The following is an 8,653-nucleotide window of genomic DNA, read 5'->3' as shown; positions in this document are numbered from 1 at the left end:
CCGAGCCCTCCCGCCCCGGGGCGCCCCCCGCCAAGCCCCTCCTAGCCACCCGCCCCTGGAGGGGCACCAGGGCTGCAGGAAGTATGGGGCAGTCACCAGCAAGCAGATATGAAGGTCGCAAGGCTCTCCCCGACCCTGGGGGTGCTCTCCTTTGGGGAGAGTTGAATCCGAGCCCCCTCCCCGGAGACAGCATTAGAGCAGCACTGCGTGGCCTGAGGGCTGCTGTGGGGGCCTGGCGGCAAGGTGCGTTTCCACTGTCCCCTGTGAGTGGGGCCCCAGGACGCCCCCTCCCTTGGGCCTGGGCTCCGGGCCTTGTGGGGCCTGCGCGGGTTGGACAGGCCTGCACCCGGGTCACCCCCACTGCCCCTGCCTGCCGGGCCACGCACACGTGCAGAGCCCTCCCACGGCGGATGCTGCCCTGTGCCCTCGGCCTGCGGCAGGAGCGGGCCTGGCCTGCGGGGCCCCTGACGAGGCGTAAGTCAGGGGTCACTGGTTGGAACTTTACAGAAATAAGGATTCCTTAAAACCGAGAATTGGCCTTGATTGGAAAGGAAGTCCTGTTTCTTTAAAAATCCAGTTACGCTCCTGGAAGTGCAAGTTATAAAGAGGAGAGAAGGGCGGAATCCAGAATAAATAAACGGCCACATCCGGGTCCCCCTGAGACACCAGGGAAGGGTTTACGGGCCGCGGGCCTCACCGCTGACCTCCTGGAACTCATTAGCTGTTCCCTCCCTCCCCCACCAGGGCTCCGCTGCCCGGGCAGGCCATGGCGGCTGGGCTGCTGCGCCCACCCCGCCTCCACCCAGGCCCCAGCTCAGGGCTGGGCCCCTCTTCGGGAGCGGGCAGGGTCCTGGTGTCCGCACCCCAGCGACCGTCCTTCATGGGAGGGCAGGCGGCCCTCTGTGGATGAGCTGGCTGGCAGCTTTGAGGACTGCGGCCTGCTGGTGGGTCCCCTTGGAGGGCTGCCTTGCTCTGAGGCCTGAGGTCCCGCAGCACGAGTGTCCCTGCTGTCCCCTGTGGGTGGGGACACTGAGGCTGCCAGCATGACTACTGCCATCGTCCACGTGCCGGCCCACCCCCAGACGCCACCCCTGCAGCCCCTCCCGCTCTGGGGCCTTTGGGTTGTGCCATGCCCCCTGCCCGGGCCTTCCCACCCCTCCCCTGCCCTGACCATGGAGAACACCCGCAAGGACCCTGGGTGGTGGGAAGGTGCTGGGAAGCTTGTGGTGGAGTCCCGTCCACCCTTACCCGGTGCTGGCTAGACAGCAGGCTTGGCTTTCCAGGCTGTGCCCACAGCCAGCTGGGTGACCCGGACCTCCCCAGCCAGACTACTCCCCGGCCTCAGGGCCACACTGCAGGGGGACAGGCAGATGGGAGGGGATGGCAGGGGCCTGGAGCGAGGGAGCAGTGAGAGGCCTGGGTGGTGGACAACAGGGCCAGGGGTGCTGATCAGGGGATGGCCCCTCCAGATGGGGCTTGGCTGAGGGCAGGGACCCAGGCCTTTGGCCCCCACTCTCCCCACCTCACACCCGGGCCTCGCAGAAGGGGCCACAACGCCCACCTGGTCTGTGAGCCTCACGCCACCCTCTCAAGGCCCCGACAGAGCTACAGGACGGACGTCGGGTCCTCACTGCGGGCAGGGCATGTGGTGCCTGGTGGGGGAGGGCCCCAGAGCGCGCAGGTGTAAGGCCCAGAGCACGTGCCCACTCTGCCTTCGAAAGCCTGCTCGCCACCACCCGTGTGGGTGTGCGTGGGTGTATGTCACGTGGAGGATACCAGAGCCACCACTGGGGTGACGCGAGGCGGGGTGTTTCGGGTAGGAGCCCTGGAGAGGTTCTGCCTGGCCCTCTTCTCTCTTCAAGCCTCATTTTCCGTCACCTCAGATTTCATCCCAAATAGCCGTCCAAGGACAAGCGTGGGTCCACCCACGCCAAGGCATGGGGCCCAGCTGCCAGAACCCCTGGCCCGTGATGGGGCCTGGGCAGGCCCTGTCCCAGCCTCTCGCCCCTCTTTCTGCCCCATCCCAGCCCTGGACAGTTGTCCAGCTGTGCTGACCTCTGAGTAGGGGACTTGGCCTTGCACCCAGCCCAAGGTGGGAGCTGGGCCGGGAGACAATGTGAGCTTCTCCTGGGCTCTCTTTGGGTGGCCGACTGCCCCAACAGACCCAGGGATCCATGGTTATGGGCCGAGAGCTCCGAGGGCCAGGCGGCCAGCTGAAGAGCCCCCATCCCACCAGTGCCCATCTGCACAATCCGTCTGCCTCGCCCACTAGGCCCAGGGCGAGGCTCCAGGGCAGGTGGGCCAGAGCCCCAGCACTGTGCTGTGATCACGCCGCGGGTTTGCCATGGCCTGCAGGCCTCCCCAGAGAGGAGAGGTAGAGCGCTTGGTGGCACCTGGGGGCTGTGGTGGCCACAGGGGCCAACGCTGACCCTGGGCTTGATGGCGTCCCACTGGCGGGTGTGGACTTGTCCTGCCATCTATCTGGAGCCTGGCGGGAACGCCCGCTCCTCGCAGCTCCCCTAGCCCCCAGGACCTGCACCCTGTGCGGCCCAGCCAGCAGGGGGCCCGTGCCAGGTGTGCAGTGCAGCGAGCTCCCTTGCGGACGGCCCACTGGGTGTGCAGGGCTGCCCTCGGCTCCACGCTGCTCCCCGTCAGAGCACTGCAGACATGTGGGCGTGGGGCGAGGCTCCACCAAGGCTTCTGAGGGCTGGGCAATGCGTCTGAGGCCAGCCCCGCTTGCTTTTCACTGCTCTTCTAAACTGCGGCTGCACTGACCCCTCTGTGCAGGGCCGCTCGCTGCAGAGCCAGAGCAGTCCCTGACCCTGTGGGCCCTCCAGCCCGTGCCCCTGTGCAGCTGGGGCCGGATGGTCTTGGTCCCTACAGGTGTGCATGCATGCCTCCAGCTCTCCCTAGGCCTCACCATCTGCCACGGGGCTGAGTAGATAAAGGGATGCTGGTACTGCCCCTGGGGCCGTCACCTGCTGCAGGGCCTCCAGCGACTCTTGGCCTCCTGGCCCCTGTGCCCAGGCTGGCCTCCTGCTCCTGCAGCACCCAGAGCAGCATGCCCAGCTGCTCCATGGGGAACCCTGGGCAGAGGCACCCCAGGAGACAGTAGCATGTCACATGAAGATGGAGGGGACATTCTTGTGCCTGAAATTGCGCCCCCCTCCCCCCCGTGGGATGGGAACGCCACGCTCTGGACGCAGTTCCCGGTGGAAAGCAGAGCACCGTCTGTAGCTGAGACAGTGCCGTGGCTGCACGGTTTCACAGCGGTTTTAAGAGGCCCCAACCCAGTTGCCCCCGTGAAGTGACCTGACTTGTGTGGACCTCAGAGCGAGTGTAACGGCCGAACGGCATGCCCTGTGAGGGCCCCCCCCCCGCCACTGCGCGCCCGCTCGTTCCCTCCGCTCCAGCCCCTGGCATGGAGACAACAGCAGGCCTCGCACCCAGGGCAGGCGCAGATCTGAGCGCAGTGGAGGGCGGGCTCACGAGGCTCTAGCTCCCATGCCGGGGCCTGTGCTGAGGAGAGCTGGGGCTGGGGGCCAGAAGGCAGCACTGGCCTCAGTCTCCCACCCCTGCGTGGGGTGCGGTGGTGCCTCTGAGTCCCTGCAGGGCCAGGAGGTGTGGCGTAGGTGTGAGGACACCCAGGCCGGAGACTCGCCACCCAGGGTGGTAAACGGGGACCGACACAGAGGTCCCCCAGAGCAGAGCAGACACACATCTCGGGGACAGCAGATCGGGCCTCAGACGCCCGGGGCTCGCACCTGGTGCTGGGGCAACCCTAGCTGTCTGCTGGTGAGCTTCCTGGGCTACCAACCCCGCAGCCGCTTGGTCCGGCCCAGGCGTCACAGCAGGGCCACCCCGGAAGCCCTCAGCGCTCAGCCCTCAGCCCTCAGCCGAGCCCTTTGCCTTGAGCCCTGTGAACAGACACGATGAGAATCGGGCCGTCAGGGGTCGGGGCCATGCTGCTCCTCCGAGTAACTGCCCACTCCTGTGCACCAGGGTCCCAGGGCTCCCTTCTCCTAGCCCCTCGGGTGCCTCCTGTGTCTGTTCACCTGAAACCGCAGTTTGCCCAGTTTTCCTCAAAGCCAAGCCGAAGAAGCCAATGACCAGTTGCCAGCCAATAGGCCAGGGACGAGGCGAGGGTGCACCGGGGTCAGCCGGCAGAACCACGACCCCACCGGGCAGGGGGGCAGGATGCAGCTGCGGGCGGAGGTGGTCGCGTGCTGCTTTCCATACACAACCCCTCGGTTAACAGAAAAGCAAAAGCAAAACCCCTTGGAAATTGGTAAAAGGAAAAGAAGTTATATATAAAAGGACAAGATACATATTGAACACAAACAAGGAAAATGTGAGCACATTGAAGGTTTGCACTATTGAAAGAGAACATCAAACATCAGCACTGGGGACAATTACAATGGACGAGACAGTGACAACACAGAGGACGTTAGGCTGGCGCCGCTGCCTAGTGGTTACAGCGCGGAGTCCTGGCACCAAGAACAGTTGGGTCCTAGCCCTGGCCCTGGGGAGTTCACCCCGAATCCCAACAGGGTGGTGACATTGAGGAGAAGGGCTGCGGCGTGACCAGGACTCACAGGGTGCCGCCCCCCCCGTCTCTGTGACAGCACACGCACCTTCTGGTGATGAAGACAGAGACGCTGTGATGGACAAACCAGACAGAAATGGAAGGAGGGAGGAGAGTCGACTCTTTGGAGAGACCGGCGGGGCGGGTCAGGAGCCAGAAACAGAGAAGGCCGGGCGTGGGCACCAGAGACGGCCCCAAAATCACCCTGTGGGCTGTAGGCGGTGCCTGCACCACCCTGAGCCTGCAGTGGGTGGGCGGGAGAGCGCTTGCACGTGGCCCACCGGCCTGGAGGTGGAGAGCGCGAAGGGGAGGCAGGGTTTCCCGGGCGAGGGTAGGGCTGCAGTGTGGCTGTGGGACCCGTGAAGCCCTTCAGAAAGTGGATGCCTGGCTATTCCAGGTGATGAAAACAGAGAAAGCTCACCAAATTTTCCCTATAAAACTGAATCATCTTGGGACCAGCTTATGGCGTAATAGTTACTTTACTGGACTCCCACGTAGTCAACCATGGTTCGAGTCCCAGACATGGCAGCTTAAAACACACTGGGTGCATGTGCGTTCATGCCAAAAAATCCCCAGAGGAAATTGGAGAAGAAGGGATTGGCGGCATGGCCATCCCCTCTGGGGGATGCTTTCTCTCTCTCTGTCTCTCTCTGTGTCTCTGGTGAGCGCACACGCCTGACAGCAAAAATCTCTCTCGAAAACCAAAAAACAAACCCAAATCATCTTTTCAGGGATCTGGAAAAGGTGGCACCTGGAGGGTTCAGGACTGCAAAAGTCCCTGACCCCACGCCAGCAGTCAGCTCTCGCTGCAGCTTAGGCCTGGCGGACACGGCACACCGAACCCCAGAGGGCTGGCTGGGGTGTGGGGATCCGCTGGGGTTGACGCAGGGGCAGGAGGAAGCCTGGGCAGGGGTCCAAGGACGCCGGCCCTCGGAGCCCCCTTGGGCTGTGACCGGCCCAGTCCAGGGAGAACACGGTGGATCTGCGGGAGGGGTGTGGGGTGATGCTGGGCTGCTGCCAGCCTGCGGGCTTGTGTCCGCCCGTGTCCTGTGCTCAGGCTCACTCCACACTGTTGTTCCAGCGAATTCCCAGGGTGGCCCTGGGAGCGGGGAGGGACCTGCTCTCAAACAAGAATCTCAGTGTCGGGCGGCACAGCCAGCCCCCGAGCAGGAAATGTGTGTTTGATTAACTTTCTCTGGACAGACACATGGGCTTATGTGGGGTGGGGGAGCCGGTCTGTGAAAGTGGAGGAAGCCATGCAGACCTCGGGCTTGCTCCCGTAGCCCTGCGCTGCCTGTGGGCTCGGCCGCCCTGCCGCCCTCCCTCCCTGCCTGCACCCGCTGTGGGTCAGACGTGGGGCCTGGTGAGGGGTGCCGCAGGGGGCACGAGCCTCGCAGACCCACGCAGTGACCAGACTTCCACAACTGGGGAAGCTTTCCTCGGCGCTGGAGACCAGAGACGCGGAGGGTTTCTGAGGGCAGGTGGAACCACTGTGCCAGACACAGGCAGGAGGGCAACTGTGGGGTACAGCAGGCATCCGGCAGGTTCCAGCACGCATTAGCGCCAGAAGAGCCACGTTCTAGGCCCAACAGAAACACCGACGTGGACAGACATCTGCCTGACACCGAGAGGAGCCCTCGACGCCCACGTGTGGAGGCCCAAAGTGGGACCGCCCACAGGACCCCAGGACCCCACCCTGATGTGCAAGGGGAGGGGCTGGAAGGGGCAGGCTCTGACCTACCACGGGGCCTAGTAGGGTGAGGGTCAAGCAGGGGCCAATCAAGCAGATTCCTTGCCCTGGTAGGCAAGTTGCTAGGGAGGCAGAGGACAACACCACTGTGTCCCCAGAGGACAGGCCTGTCCTTCCTACTCCCAGAACAGAGAAGCCTGGGGAGAGACACACTGCGGCACTGTGACCCGGCAGCTCAGCGCCCTGGGCTCCCCGCGGCCACCACTCCCTGCGGTTCACAGCCCCACCCCTGCAGCCCTCTGCAGTCCCACAGGGTCTGGAGGTTCTCCCCGCCTTTCCTTCGGGCCGGATGTATTTGGACCGGATGCCCGCCGTGCCCTGGCTCTCTTCCACCCTGACTGTGACTAAGACCAGGAGTTGGAGCTGAGGTCTCTAGTTGAAGAGAAGTCACTGCTACACGCGGGGACATGTCAGAGAAGGTAAGAGACGTCCCGGAGGCTGGGCAGGCCAGAGAGGACCCATCTGAGGTCAAAGCAGGTGACAGCGGAACGCCTGGAGGCAGGAAGGGCTGCCGGGAGCAGAAAGGAGGGAAAACCGGCGGAAGAAGAGCAGGTGGCGGCTGGAGGACAGGCGGGCGATTCCCCCAGGACGCAGACGCGGAGGGGCCAGAGACCTCCAGCCTGGCAGCAGGGGCGACCGCTCAACACCAGCAAAAACGCGATTCTCAGACGGCCCTTTGGGAGGTCGAAGGACGCCAGGAACCCGTGGGCGCCACCGCGTGTGTGTGGGCGGCCAAGCGGAACGTGGCGGCCACGTGTATTAATCAAAAAAGGTGAGAAGACAAAATTCACGCAGAAGGACTGGCGAGAAGTCTTCGCACCGCAGCCGGTGGACACCAGAAAGCAGCGGCTTCGCCTTCCACACCGCTTCCCCTCTTCCTCTACTGAACAACCCTGGGAACTGCTCGGGCCGGCTGCCCCATCAGAGACCACCGATGCCCGCTTTCCTCTGGCGGCGCCTTCGTGTGTTCATCTCCAGGTTCATCCTCTAATTCCAGCCGCCCCCGCTCAGAGCGCGCGTTCACTGCGGGGTGGCCCCTGACCGTGCAGCAGGGGCAGGTCCCGCAAGTGAGCGCCTCCCCCAGGAAGCGTGGGGAGCTGGCGAGCTCTTCCCATTTCGGGCTTCCCGAAATGGGAAGAGCCTCTGGCTCCGCTCTGGAAAGACCTACAGGAGGCTCACGGGCAGGAACGGCATCCGCGGAAAGCGTTTGCGTGGCCTCCCAGACTCCTGGCATCAGAACGGCCTTGCTCTGCCTCCACTCTGCCGTCGCAGGGAGGCGTTACTGAGAGCGTGGCAAATTCAGAGCGAGGCTGGACGCAGAGTCTTTGGGCACCGGCTTTGTGAAGGTGGGTTTCGAAGCTGCATTTTGGACCGCGTAACCTTCCGGTAGAAAATTGCACTCTCGAGCGAGTGTGGAATGCACACACGTGAATGTACGTGTGAAGGTCACCACGTGTCCAGCTTGCCCTACTTCTCAGACCCCGGGTCTCCCGGGCACCTCATGAGACCTCAGTCTCCAGCCTGGCCACTTGGCCACTCAGGCCCTCCAGGCCTCTCACTGGGCAGTTGCGAGGAGGGTGGGGGGGTGTCTTTCTGAAACCAAAACCCCCTTCGTCTCAACCCTCCTCTTCCAGCACCGCTGCAGGGCTGGTGACAAACTCCTCGCTCTGCAGCCAGCCTCTGCTCTCCCTGCCTCTCCCTGCCCCGCTCTCCTGCAGGAGACCACCTCCTCAGAGAATCTGTCCTGGGGGCCTAGGTCCCCGCTGGCCGGCCAGTTTGCCAACAGCCTCTGGTGGCCCCTGTGGGCTGCCCTGACCCAGGTCCAGCTGCACAGATCTCACTGGTACACAGGCTGCACAGCACAGGTATGAGGACAGGGGAGCGGCGAGCAATAACTACTTTGGCTCCAGTGTCACCCCCTGAGGTCAAGGCCTGGCTGCCCTTGGGCCTCGTGGGCTCTGCCCTGCCCACCACCCTGCACCCCTCCCATCAGTCACCTGGAGCTCCCTCCTTGGACAGCATGAAGAGGAGATGCCCGGCCACGCTCCCCGAGCCCTAGCCCGAGTCTCTGCTCAGTCCCGTCTGCACTGTGGGTCTGTCTTTCTGCACAGGTTGGGACCTGGTTCCCAGTTCTGCCCAGGGGACCTTAGCACACGCCCAGGGCTGCTTCGACTTGGGCCTGGGAATGGGGAGGATCCCGTGAGCCCCACACACCAGGCATGGCTGCTTGCTGTTCAGGTCAAGGCTACTCACCTGGAGCCTGCAGCCACAGCCAATGCAGAGCCTGGCGTTGGGGATGCTGGCTGGACTCTTTCTGT

At 64.0% G+C, this 8,653-nt stretch overlaps 1 protein-coding gene across 1 annotated transcript in view; it reads right to left on the bottom strand.

Moving 5' to 3' along the window:
• Window positions 1-8,653, bottom strand: part of CROCC2 (ciliary rootlet coiled-coil, rootletin family member 2) — a 62,032-nt gene that overhangs the window by 3,572 nt on the left and 49,807 nt on the right.

The sequence above is a fragment of the Tupaia chinensis genome, unplaced genomic scaffold (genome assembly GCF_000334495.1).
Source record: "Tupaia chinensis unplaced genomic scaffold, TupChi_1.0 Scaffold143823_1, whole genome shotgun sequence".
Taxonomy (NCBI): domain Eukaryota; kingdom Metazoa; phylum Chordata; class Mammalia; order Scandentia; family Tupaiidae; genus Tupaia; species Tupaia belangeri.
The sequence above is the reverse complement of the archived record's forward strand: the minus strand, read 5'-3'. Positions and strand labels throughout refer to the sequence as shown.